Here is a 16,382-nt window from a genome sequence, read left to right as displayed (position 1 = left end):
AGTCTAGTTCTTGAGCGCTTTCAATGAAAATTTTTCTTTAGCAATCAGCCATCAGCCCTCTTCAAGCTCTCGAATATAGATAGGAGAGGAGATCAACAAAAAGTTCAAGGCTGGCAGCAAGCGTAAGTGCAATCGCAATCCCTATGAATATCATTACTCAATAGCTCTCCGGCCCTCTAGCACTCTGTTATGGCGCAATCACTGACTCTAGTTCTGGAGTTCTAGGTCCTCTAGCTATTAGCGCTGGTAGCTCTCCTTCTGGTAATGCATTATAGGCTGTCTTCCTTCCACCTCTCTCTATCGCCCTTCCTTCTTTTAGCAGGTCATCTCGAATCTTGAATCTTTAGCGAATCGATCGTAATTAGTCTGACCGCTCAAGGCTTATCTTTCTATTCCCCTTTCTGGTCTCCGGTCATTGGTAGAAAAAGCCTGTAAATTCCATTTCTCTCCTCTCTAGCTTGGAAATACTTCTTTCTATTGGCTATATATCTGTAGTCACAATGCCAGTTCAAGCTATCTTCTGGATAGAGGTATACGCAAGTGCAGTAGTTCAAGGCAGGCAGGTAAGGGCAGGTAGTAAAGGCAAGCGCATAGGCAGGGGATAGGCATTCAAATCACTATCTTAAAATAGCGTATATAAGAGAAATAGTGGCTCGTGCATCTTTTCTTCTTTTAGACAAGTCTAGTAGGCAAGGGAATTGTTTTTGCAAGCATGAGCGGGCGGGAATGAGCAAACAAAACACACGAGAATGAACGACTCTTTCTTGGGTTAGGGGCTTCCATCCCATCCGTGGGAGAGAGATTGGTTGTCTCGACATCACTCCCCCTTTCAATAAGCCCCGCTGCCGACGGAAGGGGAATGAACGAGACATGCCTAATGCTGCACTTACAGGCCTTACCGAACTTGAGGAACCGAGTGCGTCTCAAGACTAAAAAGCCAACCAACTTGACTAGCCGAATCCAAACAAATAAGTAGCACGAGCTTTAGCGTATCAACACTACGGAAGGAATAATATATAAACAGCCGAGCTGACCCAACGAGCGTAGGTACAAAAGCCGAAGCGAGCTAAGGGGCGAGCGGAGGTACCAAGACCGCAGCGAGCCAGCTGACCTAACTGAGATGCCAGAACGGAGCTCCAAGACTACAGTTGCCGAAGCTGACCTGGTTATGCCATCCATAAGTAAAGGCACCAGCTGATGAAAAGAAAAGGCAGAAGCCTAAAACAAAAGTTCCATGTAGCCGTGTCGAAAGCCAAAGCCTTCGTTTACAGCCTCAGAAGCGACTAGAAAAAAGACAAGCCAACTCGAGCTAGTAATAAGCCAGTTTCAAAGGAATCTGCCTATCGATCCGGCTAAGATGATGCCTGCTACTACTGTTAATACTGCAATCTTCCGGAGTAGCAAGATAAATAAGAGGAGCCAAGTGAAAAAAGACAGAATTAGAAGATAAGATATATAATTATCTATTTTTTTTCTTATATTAGTAAGGATTCTTCTTCGAAACACAAATCAACAACAAAGAAGACCTTCCTTCGCCCCGGTAGTCGCACTGCTAGATCTTAATCAACTGAACATGGGACTGGGATATGCTCTTGCTCCCAACAGATATGCTGGGTGAGATAGTTAAAAAAGGGAAACTAGAGCCATTAGTCAACCACTGCTACCTGTGCTAGTTTGTTCGTATGGATATGATGGATCTCCCACCTCGGCGGAACTTGCGTCTGCAATTTGTATCTATGCTACTTTAGGGTATAAACCCCTGGATCTAGGCAAGGTGATGGTGGGGAACTCCAACAGGTTTTGGCTTTATACCTCGCTTGTACAATCATGCGACGAAGCCATCTTAACCTTAACGCGCGCTACCCGACACACAAAAAAAAGAATTATGATTTACTGCGCTTACAACTCAAAGATTCTTTGTAGCCTTTTCCAGCACACTCGTGGAGTTCGCTCGAAGTCATCGCGAGCTCTACATTTAAAGCTTCAACACAGTCACTCCTTAGTAGCTCATTGCTACAACTTCTCTTTGGCTCGTTCTGTGCTTACTCACTTCAATCGCTCTCGTTCAGTAGCGGTTTTTTAGTCAATGAAGAGGTCCTGACGCTTGACTACCTTAACGTTTCAGAGAGCTTCATGATGGATTAGATTATATAGTCTGTTTTTCTTTTTCTTTCTCTATGTCTCTATCAGCTCTACAAGTCTACAGCTGTACCATTGCCGGAGTTGAGAAAGACCAAGACTTCTTATATTATATTAGTAGAAACCAAAAGAGACCACTAACTCGTACAAAGATTACTTTGGTTGTCCCGGCATAGTGGAGCCACAAGCCCTATATAGATAAGCGACTAGAGCCGGCTTGTATTTAGTTTCATGCATTTGCTGAAAAAACTGACCCACCATATCGCGTATGCCTAGGGCTGAACGAAAGAACTCCCGGCCTCCATTTATATATGCTTAATACATACATGTGTGACTTTTTGTCTTGTTAACTTCCCTTTATCAATGACAGGCCGCTCTTTCATTGTCTGATTTTTTGCTTTGATGAAGACACTCGATCTATCTTATGCATCTACTTATTGTCTTTTTGACTTTGCTCGGTAGTTCCATAGCTATTTTTTTCGGACGTTTTCTAGGATCAGAATGAACCGCTATAATGACCACCATGTGCGTTTCATTTTCTTCGATCTTATCTTTTCTTGCTTTTTATGAAGTAGCACTGGGAGCTAGTGCTTGCTATCTCGTAATAGCTCCATGGATCTCATCTGAAATGTTTGATGCTTCTTGGGGCTTTTTCCCGACCGTGAAGTCACCGGGATGAATTGCCGAGTAGATAGATCTAATCCGGACGCTGCAGCTGTTCACTGGGCGATAAGGACTCGACCCACTCCTACCAACCCCGGGGTTTCGAGCATGTCGGGAATCGAGGGGACATACTCGGACGTAACAACTCCCATCGGTTGGGGGTTGTACCGTCCCCGCCTTTCGATTGATACACGGTTGAGGAGGCCGATCATGAGCGCTACGGTGTGGGAGCGATCCTCGGTTAGGGAAGGCTAAGAGGCGCCTTGCATATAGGGTCGCAAGAGGGAGCTTATGCCCCGACGGTGGGGCCATATGGGGAAGGGCCCAGCCCAATAGGGACAACACACCCCCCACTTAAAGAGCACCTTTGTATCGATCGAATCACTTTATCTAAGAGTGACGTCGGTGGAACCGTGAACCACGCTGAGTCTGGTTAGATGCGTGGGGCAGAGGGCTCAGTAGTACCCCCTTTCTTGATCCAGACCTTTTCCTCGCTCGGTGGTGAATCACCTAAAATCAAAGGGGCTGCCCCGCACACCATACCTATACCCATATCTTGTGCGTGCAAGCGGTGGACTCTTTTGTTTGATTAGAGAAAGGAAGAAGGGGGCCTAAGCACGGCAGATGCCGTACACTTGAGTGGCAAAGGAAAGCGAGACCGTACCTCTTTTTCCGAGCCCTGTTCGGACATACGGATCCCGCGGAAGATCAAGTTGGTGAGCCGTGTGATGGGAAACCCTCCCGCACGGTTCGGAGAGCACTGAAGATGAATGAGAGGTTCACCACAACACATTGCAAGGGGAGCTCACTCGATTCGTAGATTGGTGCAACTCATAGTTCACTTCTGACCCCGTGTTCGATAGCCCGACCATAGTGATGTTAATTGTGGTTACATCCATAAGTAGCTTGGCCCATCTTTTATTCCATTTCATATATGTCCGAGGATCCGCATAGCCCCTCGATTTATGCGTTATTTATCCATTCCTACTTTTTTTATGCCAATGTTGGTGACTCACAGTAATTCTCTTCAATTATTCACCGGGATGGAAGGGAGTAGGTCTTGCTTCATATTTGTTAATTCATTTTCGGTTCACACGACTTCAGCGAGATAAAGCAGCTACAAAAGCTATTCCCTGTCAATCGAGTAGGTGATTTTGGATTAGCTCCCCGGGATTTCGGGTCGTTTTACTCTTTTTCCAAACAGTAGACTTTTTCAACCATTTTTTTGCTTGTGCTAGTGCCCCCAAAATTCTTGGATTTCTCGCAATATTAGATTGAATGCCATAACTCCGATTTGTATTTTTACTTATTGGTGCTATTGGGAAATCGCACATGCTAGGATCGCATACTCGGTCACCCGATGCTATGAAGGGTCCCACTCCGATGATCTCGCTTTGATTCATGCGATTACTATGGTCATAGCTGGCGTTTTCATGATAGCAAGGTGCTCCCCTTTATTTGAATACCCACCCTACGGCTTTGATTATTATTACTTTTACGGGGAGCTATGATGTCATTCCTTGCGGCAACCATCGGAATATTACGAGCGATCTAAAGAGAGTCATAGCTTATTCAACTTGCGATCAATTAGGCTATATGATCTTTGCTTGCAGGTATCTCTAACTATTCGGTTAGCGTCTTTTACTTAATGAATCACGCATTTTTCAAAGCACTACTCTTCACGAGTGCAGGTTCGAGTGATTCATGCCATGTCGGATGAGCAAGATATCGCGGAAGATTGGGGCTTGCCTCCTCGTTCCCTTTGACCTATGCCATGATGCTCATGGGCAGCTTATCTCTAATTGGATTTCCTTTTCCAACTAGATTTTTATTGCAAAGATGTGATCTTAGAGCTCGCTTACACTAAGTATACCATCGGTGGGAACTTTGCTTTTCACGGGTTGGGAAGTGTCTCCGTCCTTTTCACTTCTTATTACTCTTTTTCATCTACTATTTCTAACATTTATAGTACCAACTAATTCATTCGGGCGAGACAGATTACGATGTCATGATGTGCCCATTCCTATGGCCATTCCTTCAATACTTCGGCTCTCGGGGGTCTCTTTGTAGGATACTTGGCCAAAGTGTGACTGTTAGCCCATAAGTCAAGATCTTGTGATGAAGCGGGTCTGTTGCTCACCCGACACCCGATCATACGAGGTCACAATTCACCCAACACTATCATCTGGGGTGAACAAGAATTGAGGATCGGATGCGGGTGAAATTCCGCCAATGGTCGAGATGTTCGATCGACTTTCTCCCCCTTTGTGGGGGTCCGGACCCCTACGAGTGAGCGAAAAGGGAGGAGGAAAAGAGGCCACGGTGAACCATCATAATTAGTGAACAAGTGTAAGCTTCTCCGCTCGGCAGTATGATGTACTAACCACACCGAGGGACGGGCCCACAGGCGATGTACGTGAGCGAGCGAGAATCAATGTGTTCCAATTTACGGCCTTGCAGCGACCATCCAGCGGACCATGGACTAAACGTCCCACCTGCACGAAAAGGACTATGTCTCGGGTACCTCCGCCCCCAAATGGTACATCTCGCGCTTATGGGCGCTATAACTATCCAAGAAGACACTCGAACCGGAAGGATAAACAAACCTACCCGAGTGGATCTGCCGAGCTACAAGTCCTACGACACAGGAGCGGGATTCTCTAAAAAGCCAAGGTCGTGGGTGGCCAAGAGGGCCCACTTGGGGACTTGGGATCTTAGCGAGGAAAATGCAAAAGTTTCTTAAAGCCGGCGAGGCCAATAGGCGAAAAGAAAGATAATCAACGGGTTTTCGTTCCGATCCGAGTAGGCTCAACATAGGGAATACCTTAACCACAGGGAACCGGGGCTTGGCCATCCCATCCCGGTCGACATTCTAGCAAAGTTTGCCCGTCGACAGCTGAATGTTTCAACCTGGTTCGATTCATGATCGCATCTACAAACATTTTCCGGGGGCCGACGCTTACCCGATCCAGGGCATTGATCTATATCACTTGGAATAAAAGGATGTCACAATGACTTATCTCTTTTATCCTTGGTCGGGTCGAAGTGGGGGTTCCGTCCTCCCTTGCCTTATGACCTAAGTATTCCGTTTCTTGTTTCATCTGTGCGGCATCCGTCGTTGGCTTCCGTTTATCAACTTTTCAAAAAAACTCCCGCTCGAGCTACTCGGCTAACTTCTGGTTCTTTCGAAGAACACCTTGATTTTTCTTCAAAGAGAAAGCTTGATCCATTGAATGATCAAAACCATTTTTTTCTTTCAATACTATAGGGCATTTGGAGGACCAGCGAGAGCCATCGCAAATCTAACGAATAAATTCTAGAGTCAACATATGCGGTGGCTCCTAAACGAACTTCTCTCCTACATCTGATTGCAACCAGCCAAAAGCCATATCAGCGAGGCGCTCACGTTTGTAGTCCTCGGGCTGGCTCGGAATAGGCCTTGTATCGAGGAGGCGAGATAGTAGTGGGTAAGCTAGGACTTTTTCGAAAACTGGGTCATCACTAATGGCTAAAGCTAAGCCACTCGATCCGTGTCCGGGAATGGAACTGTTGAATTTGCTACTAAAAAAAGAAGTTTGATGCTTTAACTTCATCTGCGGAAACTCTCTGGACAAAAAAAGATGCAGGGACTGCTCATTATGTGCAGCTTACGAAACCACTCGAATCACCGGCGCTTCATCGACCGAGCCAACGGGACCGGCAGAATGGGACGGGATCTCCAATACCGCTCGTCTTGCTAGAGCCGGTGTGGGACGGTTCATACTAGCTTATTAGAACAATGGCATTTGTCGGAACATATCTTTGAAAAGCAGATCTGGATTACAAAATTAATACTCTAAAGTGGAAAATGTACCAAACTTGGAGTAACATTGACTAATCCACTGGATCGATGGGCTACACCTTCGGAGAAGTAAAATGCGGGACAAATTACTTGATGTAATCCTCTCTGCACATATTATTGATGAGCCCTGGTTCCCGGACACGAGTTGTTACCATTATATATTATGCGTGAGCGATTGTGCCTAAGCGTAGTTACTAGGTGAGCCTCGTTGTCGAGCTTTTTGTATAGTGCACGATTCATTAATCCCCCGAATGAGTTAGATTTCGTGAGGTTCTTTCTCACCGCTGAGCCCTCATGAGCTCCCCTAACGTCCTTTCGACCTCACCGATTTGTCGAGGGTCCTTATGGGGCTGCTCCCCGAGTGGACTAGTTCGCTCAAGGGTGTATGGGCCTCGAAGCTTATGGTGAAAGGCCGGGTCCTCATCATTGGACCACGTCCTCTGAGGATTGTTTATCGAGAGCGGTCCCAAACTCATAAAAGCCACTTCTCTACATCTCATAGAAGGGGTCATCTCGGAGATGTATGTTGTGCATATTCCCTACGGCTTAGCAGATACATTCCTTTCATTGCACTAAGCACCGCTAGCGTCGGGGATAATAACGTCATTCCAACTCAATCGGGGTCCGACCTCGGGGATTCTATAACAAGCCTTGGTGGCGGGTAGTCATAGCCTCACGGGTAGGGGGCTGATGAGGGCAATTCATCTATAGCGTTTCGCCGAGGACTTGTCCCTTGACGGCCTTCATGAGAACATACATATTTCAAAGAAAACTTCGGATAGCCCGAAAGCCATTGGAATTCTATACTTTATTGTCAACATCATAGAGGTGGTGTATATTGATGATGTAGTTGTTAAGTCTTTCCTGTAGAGGGTCATTTGTCTAATTTCAAGGCGGTGTTTGATGAACAAGTAAAAAAATGTGCGTAATGACTGGGAAACTTCACGAAGTTCTTAGTGCACAAAAGAGCGATTGAAAATTGACAAGAAGAAATCCGGGAGCAATCAAAGATTTAAAAACGTAAATAAGCAAAAAAAGTAGTTGCGGGGCTTGATCGGACATATCAATTTCCCAGGGCGGTTCATCTCCAACTTTGCGGGAAAAATCTAGCCTTCGCCCTCATTGCTCAAGACAATGGAGGATGAAGAGTTTTTTTAGGACGAGAGCCATGCCCCAGTCTTGCAATGAATCAAGAATGACTTCTCCGAGGCACCGGTTCTAATACCTCCTCGGCCTTGAGAACCACAGCGGCTCTACATATCATCGACCTCAAACAAGTCATTGGGGAGCATTCTTATTGCGGAAGAACGGAGATGGTCATGAACAAGCAAGATATTATTTGAGCGAGGGTCCCTGTAAGGACCGGATAAAAAAACTATTTCCCGGTTGAAAAAGATGTGCCTATGTCTGTACTTTGCTGTGGTCAAAGTCACTATAATTTGCCAAGGCAGACCTTCATCATCACTCGCACAACACAAGTCAAGCGACGCCGCCTTCCCGGCACATTCTTCGAGTGGTCCGTGATCTTCCATGCACGGATTCAAAGCATAGAACCGAAAGCAGTTACCGTCCCGTCTGAGTCCTCGATCTCGACTCTATTCCTAGATCTTTGGATGGACAAGTTGCCAAATGCTTATAAAAAGAAAGCACTACTTCAAGAAAGCAATCCTTCTTTTTCTTGGGAATGACTGAATCACCTTCTCTCCCCAAGCTTCATAAGCATCGATCGGCTTGCTTCATCTTCATAAGTAAGGTTTTACCCTCGAGGTCCGGATTCCAAGTGGTAGTGATCCGACTATATATGATGACTTTTTCCGCCCGCTTCCCGCAGACGGGAGGCGACACCCGAAATAGGTGCTCTTATCCTTCCCGGCAGCGATAGTCCTCGGGGGTCTGCATCTGTCTTTATTTTTTTCTCACGGGACCCTTTCTTTTCTTTCTTTTTGGTTTTGTCTTTCCTGGCTTTCTTTCTTTCTTTTTTTGTTTTTCCAGCTTGCTTTATGTTTCGTAATGGGTATTACTTGACGGTTCCAACGAGCTTATTCTCTCTATATTTAGATATCTGAATTCATAATGGATCATTTTTTTATCCGTTTTTGTTTCTTTCATTTATTTTCTCACCAGTACCATATTGCGCCATGTTACTTACCGAATATTTATAGACATAGAATGCACCAATTTTTTCGATGCAAAGATTTTCGCAACGCTTTGGGCTGGATCATGCCCGCTCCCCATCCAGAGGGAGAATTGATATCCTAAAGCTGGAAAAGTCCAACAGATAAAGAAGAAAAAACACTAAATAAGGGAGGATGAGTATGCCTTCAGCAGAAACGGATTCAGCAAGAACAAGACTAAGCACTATCGTGGCCATAAAGACTGAAAGGGCTTGGAGACGCGCTCGCCGGCTTGATATCCCCAGGGGATCGAAGGGGGGGCTCCCCAAAAAGATCTCTAGCTGCATTATTGAGTGGCTCCCCGCAGTCACATTGACTCAGAATTTGGGTGTGCGTACTACGAATATTGTGGATAAAAGTATTACGAACTACCTCCATAAGAAGGCTTTTATCAACCCAATGACAAATCGCATATCCTTCCAGTAGGAATATCTGATTGCTTCCATCAACCCGAAGGATTTTATCCTGGACCCTTGACCACAACTATCGGCGAACCCGGGCTTTCCATCAGGGGAGGAAAGGAGTGGAGCGCGACCTTTGGCTTTTACGATATTGAAAGGACTATCATTACCAGCTCTAGGCGCCGACCACGGACCTATTGATTAGATAGATTCCCAGTCTTCATTCTAAAATACAATCTGCTAGTAACCACGTGATACCATTTTTACTATATGATCAAGGTTGTTAGGGCTATTATGGGGATAGCTTATAGGACTATTTGCAGAAGTAAGCTTACGTCTGACTTTCGCGCTAGAAGAAGGAACTGTCTTCAATGGCAAGCGGAGCATCCTTTATTTCATATGCGAGTTATCTCTGTGATAAGCTTCTCGCTGTCCCTGATGCCCTTTAAGATCGAACTATACCACTAGGGAGCAAAACCTCGATGATACCTTGAGATGATAGAATTGCAGAGCAGGGGAAGCCCTATTGAAAGTCGCCACTTTCAAACTGAGCCTAGGGCACTAGACTGGCCCAGGAAAAGAAGGGAGGTGAGGTAGGGAAGGTTGGGCTTTCGATCTCCTGCTGCGATAAAACTCGAAAATGCTATATCTCTATAAGGTCGATAGCGAGGCAAGCACATTGAGAAAGCTATGATCACACAAGCAGGTGTAGAGACTGCCTTACCCTTACCATAGGCATAGTTTTTCTTCAAGAGAGGAGGGCTCCAGGAAATAACTTAGATGTTGTTTCAAGGGGGGCCCCGGGTTTTGCTTTAGCGCGCTAGCTAGCGGGGACAAAGTCTCTTAAGAAGGCCAATTGCCCCATAGCAAAGATCGGACATTTCTGAAGTCCCATTCCCTGGAAAAGGAAGACACATCATTCGGAACTAGATCGCCCAACGTCAAGTAAGTCTTCTTGACAAATGCATTAGATTGGTAAAGCCAATGTAGAGTAGTACTGTCCACAGACCATAAGACTATGAGCCTACTAAAAAGAAGGTAGTATATACTACATATTAAATATGTAATAATCATCTATCTCTAACATATGAGTGAGAAAGCACTTCCCTCGAGCAAACGATTTAATGGGATTTCGCTATCAATCTTTTCAGTTTGGATAGGCGGACTTGATAGCATTAGTATGTCGTCCGCGTATAACGCGTCCACGCTTGAATTGTTGCGCCGAGATGGTCTCCGTCTTCTCCGCGCCCGCGTTGACCGCTGGGAAATTTTCATTTTTTTACCTGGATGCATAGTGTCAAAAAGAATGGCAAGGGCCCGTGCTGCATTCGAAACTCCATCCCGAGAATGACCGGAAGTCATCCAGGTGCACCACCATGAAGCTGGTAGGTTTATATCTCGTCTATAATAATGTCCGCTTTTCTGTCTAAATGCATCCAAAGCAACTCGCTTTCGTTATGATCCCTCTAGAAGAGTGGGATTCTACCCAATCTGTCTGCTTACTTCGTTCCCTATTTTTACTCGCCGAATCCTGAGGCAATGAAATTGTTTACGCCGAGCTAGAATAGAAGAAGATGTTGATGGCTCTAGTAAACCACAGTGATCCAATTCTAGCTATTTGGCTTCAATCTATCTCTCCCAATGTAAATCGAGTTTGCCCCTTTCCCTTCTTTTTTTCATTTCAATGGTGGCAAAAAAAGAATTGATGCATTGCCTTTGAGAGACCTTTTTCATTCTAACTACTAAAAAAAGACGAACCTTAAATCCCTTCCACTTCTTGAGCTGACCCAGCTGAGGAAAGGGAAACGACTTCCTAGAGCCGACTATCGTCTTCCCTTCTTCGTGTGTCGAGCAAGTTTGGAAATAGGTTTAGGTTCTCCTTGTTGTAGTGTGAAGTGAGAGCCCTAATATACTCTGATCGCTGACCAGCTAAAGGGGCAGCCACCCAGCTTCACTTCAATAGTAGGGGATTTTTTTCCTTTACCCATGCTCTTATTCTCACGTGAGCACACTTGTGAAATGAGATCACCAAGGCTTCACTTCAAACTGGAAGACATAAAGTATAACAAGATGATCTATCTATGCGAGGGTTAACAATCCATAGTAAGAATCCTCGAACACGGAAACGAGAGATAATAAGCGATGCTTTAACGGCCCGTTTCTTATCTAGGTTTTGTTTTGAATCGACACCCAATCGGTGAAGACTACTTTATAAAAGCTACCGTTAGGCACGAATGGAGGATTCCTAAAGGGGGATTTCTTTGTTTGTTTAGCGGATTCTCAGCTTTATATGCTTTCTACCACTCGCCTTAAGCTTTCTTTCTTCGGACCTTAAACTTCTTTGGAAAGGCAGACCTTGTTGTTGCATTTCTTTATTTTCATTCCAGTCATTCGAGGCTAGGAATCTGTCCGATTCTCAAAAGAATGGGTTTTGTGGATGGGAATGAAAAGAGGGGAGTCAGGGTCAGCTAGATTCGGGATGGGATCGACTAATGAATATGGTTGTGATGGGTAGGATAAAACATGTTCTTCTCGGTGATCGTTAGCTGCCGCCTCATACTCATAGTAGTGATACGTGTTGGGTGCAAGGAAAGACCCCACTCTAACTCCCCTCATTGCTCTAGCCGGACCGAGAGTGGAGCAACTATTAATTTTGGATAGTGGCCCTAGACGAGGGATAAGGACGAAAGATGCACAACTATGTAATATATAAGGTCGACCCAACCGAATCTATTCGATTCCACTCCGTGGGGACGGGAACATGTATCCCTCCCAACCAATAGTTGGAGCTGGGCAGAGAAAAAGAATAGAGTGTTAAGGGGACCACTAAGGTGAGGAAATCGGGAGGGACTGGATAAGGACAGCTAGGTGCTGCGTCCAAGAAAGAGAGAGGGAGGGAAAGCCATACCAACACCAACCATTGCGGCCCCATTCTGTCTGATCGCGATCAAAGTCAGAGATTCCAGGATTGGACTTCGGCCCAACCTCTTCATTCTCGTAGAGCCCTTCCAGTAACCGGCGTCTTCAACTTCCCCTTCCGTAACTCTTCCTCATCGTCTAAGCGGAGCTTCTCTATCGGTTTCGGTAACAATAGAACATTAATCAATCGATTGAGCCCTAACTACTAATAGACTCCAACTGACTGATCGACCAGCCCTTTCATAGGGTTGGGCGTAAAGCAAGGGGAAAGCGTAAACCTCCTCCGGAGGAAACTCTCCACTGCCGAATCCGCTGAACCAACCCCGCGGGGCAATCAGATTTGCTCCGACCCCTTCTGCTCACCGGTGGGAAGGAAGTTGACTTGACCCTTCCTCCTGCGCTCTCGCTCATGCCTGTAGCAATTGATCAATCAAGGCGTCTGTCTTTGATTGATTCAGACAAGTCCTTCTCCTCAGTTACAGGACAGTGGACCCTCCTCCTATCTACTCTTTCTAGATCCGCCCTAGCTCTTGTAAGAGAGAGCAACCTGCCCGAACTAGCCTCTACTCCACAATGACAGAGGGAACTAGTATCTGACGAAGGTCAATTACTAGGGTCTGATTACTCGGCTTGTACCACAAGGATAGTTTGATCGTTAACTCCTCGATCATACTCCACCTTCAGCTGCGCTTCTTTTCTGTTAGTCTGATCAACTTTAGTGATCCCAGCTTGTGCGCCTTCTGGCACAAGTGGTAGCTGTAAGGCCTAGAGGAAGTTTCTTTTCCAGTAATGGGAGAGGAAGCCCATCAACAGCTGTAATGTCTCGCGACGTCAGTCAATAGGCTTCTAATCTTTTGGAAAGGGAGATAAGATTGTCATCATCTTCCCTCTTCCGAGGATCACTTGACTTCCCTTCCTCGTTAACTCACGGATGAAATATCATACATACCTTTACTGACTCGTGACGTATACTTCACTCGCTCCCTCCGCCCCTTTTTTTTAGGTAGGATAAGGTAGAGCTCTTTGAGAACAGCTGGAAGTGTGGGCAGCTTGCAGCTTTTTCAGTTAATGAGTTAAGCACAGAGCAGACATTTCCTTCTCGTATACATCTTAATTTGACGTAGGTCCCCGAGGGCCCCTTTATTTGTAGTCTCTTTGAGCAACCAATCTCTATCTTTCATGACTTTCTTATAACGTAACGTCGTAGGAGTTGGGATGAAAGTACCAAGCGGTAGCCAAGGGAAGGAGTCCCGTACGGGTAGGCTATTAGTTCTAAGCAGCTAACTGTCCTGTCCCTGTTTGAAGCAGAGAAGGAATGGTGACATCTCGACATAAAGGACGTTGCGTTCTAATGGCTAATGTTGTTTTCGGCACTCTCTCTAATAGTTGTTCTTATTCCCGGCACGGGTTCATCAATCTATCCTTTATTAGAGCTTTTTTTTTTTAGTCTGAAGTCAGAGTTTCAGTGTGTAATCTAAAAGGTAGCGAAGGTTCAGCGAGGTACTTCCACCAACGACCCGGCCACACCAACCCCTATACGAGTGACATACTGCAATAACTTTAAATAAGCTAGGAAGTTCGATCCCTCCCGGATAAGGTCTCACTAGAGATCTGAAAGGGAGGATAGGAAAAGCGTCAGAGCCAAGGAAAATAATTTTTTTTACTAAGACAAGACGTAACATTGACAATTTTGGGAATTAGAGTTTTCATAGATTTGGTGTTCCAGCCAAACCAACACACAGAAAGATGACCTCTCTGAGATATACGGTTTATGCCAGAAAGGTACGAAGTTGGACTAATTTGTTTGGAAAAGAAAGGAAGTTGCTTTGTTGGAAAGATTGGGCCATTGACTTTACGCTTTTTGTATCAAATCAATGGTAGGGTAGGTTAGCCGGAGGGAACCCTGGTGGTTAGAGTAACTCGCCGAGAAGGTGAGCGAGGCTCCTACTTTTGTGAAGTGACAGGTATGCTTAAACAAAGTAGGATAGGAAACATGGAGGCCAGCAGAGCGAAAGCAAAACAAGCTCTTAGTGGTGGAGTGTCTTCCTTCCTGGTCCCATTTTAGTTTTTTTCATCGACATGGTGTCTATATCAATGGATCTTGCAAAAGCACAAGCGAAGGACCTTATTCAACAGAAGTCAAGTAGTATATATAACAAGTTTTTGGTTAAACGAGCGGAGTTTTCACTAAAACCTCTTTCTTAGTCCCTTGGTCTAAGGTAAGCAAGCGTAGGCTTGGGTACTCGAGAAGGAAGTAATAATATATATATATATATTATTGCTTTTTTGATGTTCGTTATTACATACAACATAACGCAAGGATGTGATCCTAGTCTATTGAAAGAAAGATCCATCCTAACTCTCAGTCAACCATCTATCTAATGACATGAGGGTCGCCGGCTTCACAGAGAGAATCAGTCCCAGTCCTCCCCACTGGGAAAGACAACGGATCCTCAGCCATTCGCACCAAGTCATACAACTTTCATAACACACCGTATCGAAAGATCATTATTTTCTTTCGAGAACGGCTATACCCAAGGGTACGACTGGCGGTTTCAGTAAAGACTCATCTGCGACTGTAATCGAACTGCACAGAATCTACACCGGCACACCCGCCGGAAAGCCCATCGCAAGAAGCACGAAGGGGCACAGAAGCAATAGGCACTCGCGAGTATAGTTGTAGGAGCGAGCAGGAGCTCTTGAGTTGGCTTGGCTTTCGAAGGCAAGGCTCAGGAGAGGAGGTTAGGCATTAAAATAAGAAATAGAAGGTGCAGGAGATGGAAAGGGAAGCTCAAAAAAGAAAGAAGCGAACGGTAAGGATGTAAATAATCCAAGACTCATCGGTCGGGAAAAAGATCGACGTAATTCAGCGACTTAGCGCTCCGCGAAATAAGATAATGCCACGATAACTATCGCCAAGATACCAACCCTTGATCCTAACCCGTATATTCGCAAAGGAAATGGAGTTGGGACATCAGCAGGAGATGATCTAGCACAGCACATCGGCTGGGGGGAATAAATGAATTAGGTTATCAATTCCTATGCTTGCAAGCTACCTATGATTTTCTTCGTCACCAACCATTTCCGGTGACTCAAGCATAGCATCTTTCCCCAAGCCCTTGTCATTTCCAGGATCGGTGTTCCATCCCCTACATCCAGTTCTTCTTCGTATCCCATCGATACCTCAGGCAGGCATAGGAGAGCAATCGATTAGCCCAATCATCGGAGCGGGAGCAAACGTAGCTGGGTCGGATTACTCCTATCTCTCCCTGTATATATAACGCATGAAGTAATTATTAAACACTCGGATCAGGACCTTCTTGAATGGGTGGAAGCTGGCGGCGGGGCTTGCTTAACCGGATACACGGAATTGGGATCTCTCTCGCATGCAAATCTTTCTATCGGGAAACCCTCGAAACTTCTATCTTCCTTGGTAGGAGCGGCGGGATCGGGATGATGAGTATTCATTGATTATAGAATATGAATATAAAGAAAAATATATATATATTGATACCAAAAAGAAAAAATGGCAAGAAAATTATATATAATATAGATGGAGGATAAAATAACGATGTGGAAAACAAGACAGGGATTTTGTACAATGACACTGTACAACAATTTTTTTAAAAAGGGATGTAGCGCAGCTTGGTAGCGCCTTTGATTGGGGGTCAAAAATAGAACTAAGGTTAAAATCCTGTCATCCCTACCCATTACTTATCCTATGGGCAGTAACGAGGGATCAATTGAGATCGATTCAAATTGGACTTGGACAAAAATTTTTTAGTTTTCTTATACAACAATATGCATGCGGTACAAAAATCATCCTTTTCTTTACAGCTTGATCTCCTGTTGTAAGAAAGCGCTCTTAGTTCAGTTCGATAGAACGTGGGTCTCCAAAACCCGATGTCGTAGGGTTCAAATCCTACAGAGCGTGATTCCGTTTATGTTATGTCGAATCACAATAAAAAAAACTTAACTTAACAAAGTTAAATTACAATTAAAAATTTTACCCTACGATACGAGGTCAATTCAATAAAAAATGAAAGATTACTCAATAAAAATAAAAGGTCCAACTGATCACCGCGTCTGTATTGTAAATATGCAGTTACGAATAATCCTGCCAAAGTAATAGGAATTAGACCTAAGACGATTCAAAATATAAAAACTCACATTTTTTCTTTTTTTTTTTAAATACTAAACTACTTGACTTTAGTATTATATTATAGTATGACCAACCAATTACTT

General features: G+C 44.8%; 1 non-coding gene and 2 pseudogenes across 1 annotated transcript; all 3 read left to right on the top strand.

Moving 5' to 3' along the window:
• Positions 1 to 16,382, top strand: part of LOC120278938 — an 85,951-nt pseudogene that overhangs the window by 14,183 nt on the left and 55,386 nt on the right.
• LOC120278939 lies at positions 2,564 to 4,892 on the top strand (annotated as a pseudogene).
• Positions 15,997 to 16,071, top strand: TRNAW-CCA. Its single transcript has one exon. It is a non-coding gene; the product is annotated as a tRNA-Trp (tRNA).

This window comes from Dioscorea cayenensis, chromosome 16 (genome assembly GCF_009730915.1).
Source record: "Dioscorea cayenensis subsp. rotundata cultivar TDr96_F1 chromosome 16, TDr96_F1_v2_PseudoChromosome.rev07_lg8_w22 25.fasta, whole genome shotgun sequence".
NCBI classification, from domain to species: domain Eukaryota; kingdom Viridiplantae; phylum Streptophyta; class Magnoliopsida; order Dioscoreales; family Dioscoreaceae; genus Dioscorea; species Dioscorea cayenensis.
Note: the sequence above shows the minus strand (reverse complement) of the source record. Positions and strands in the feature narration are given on the sequence as shown.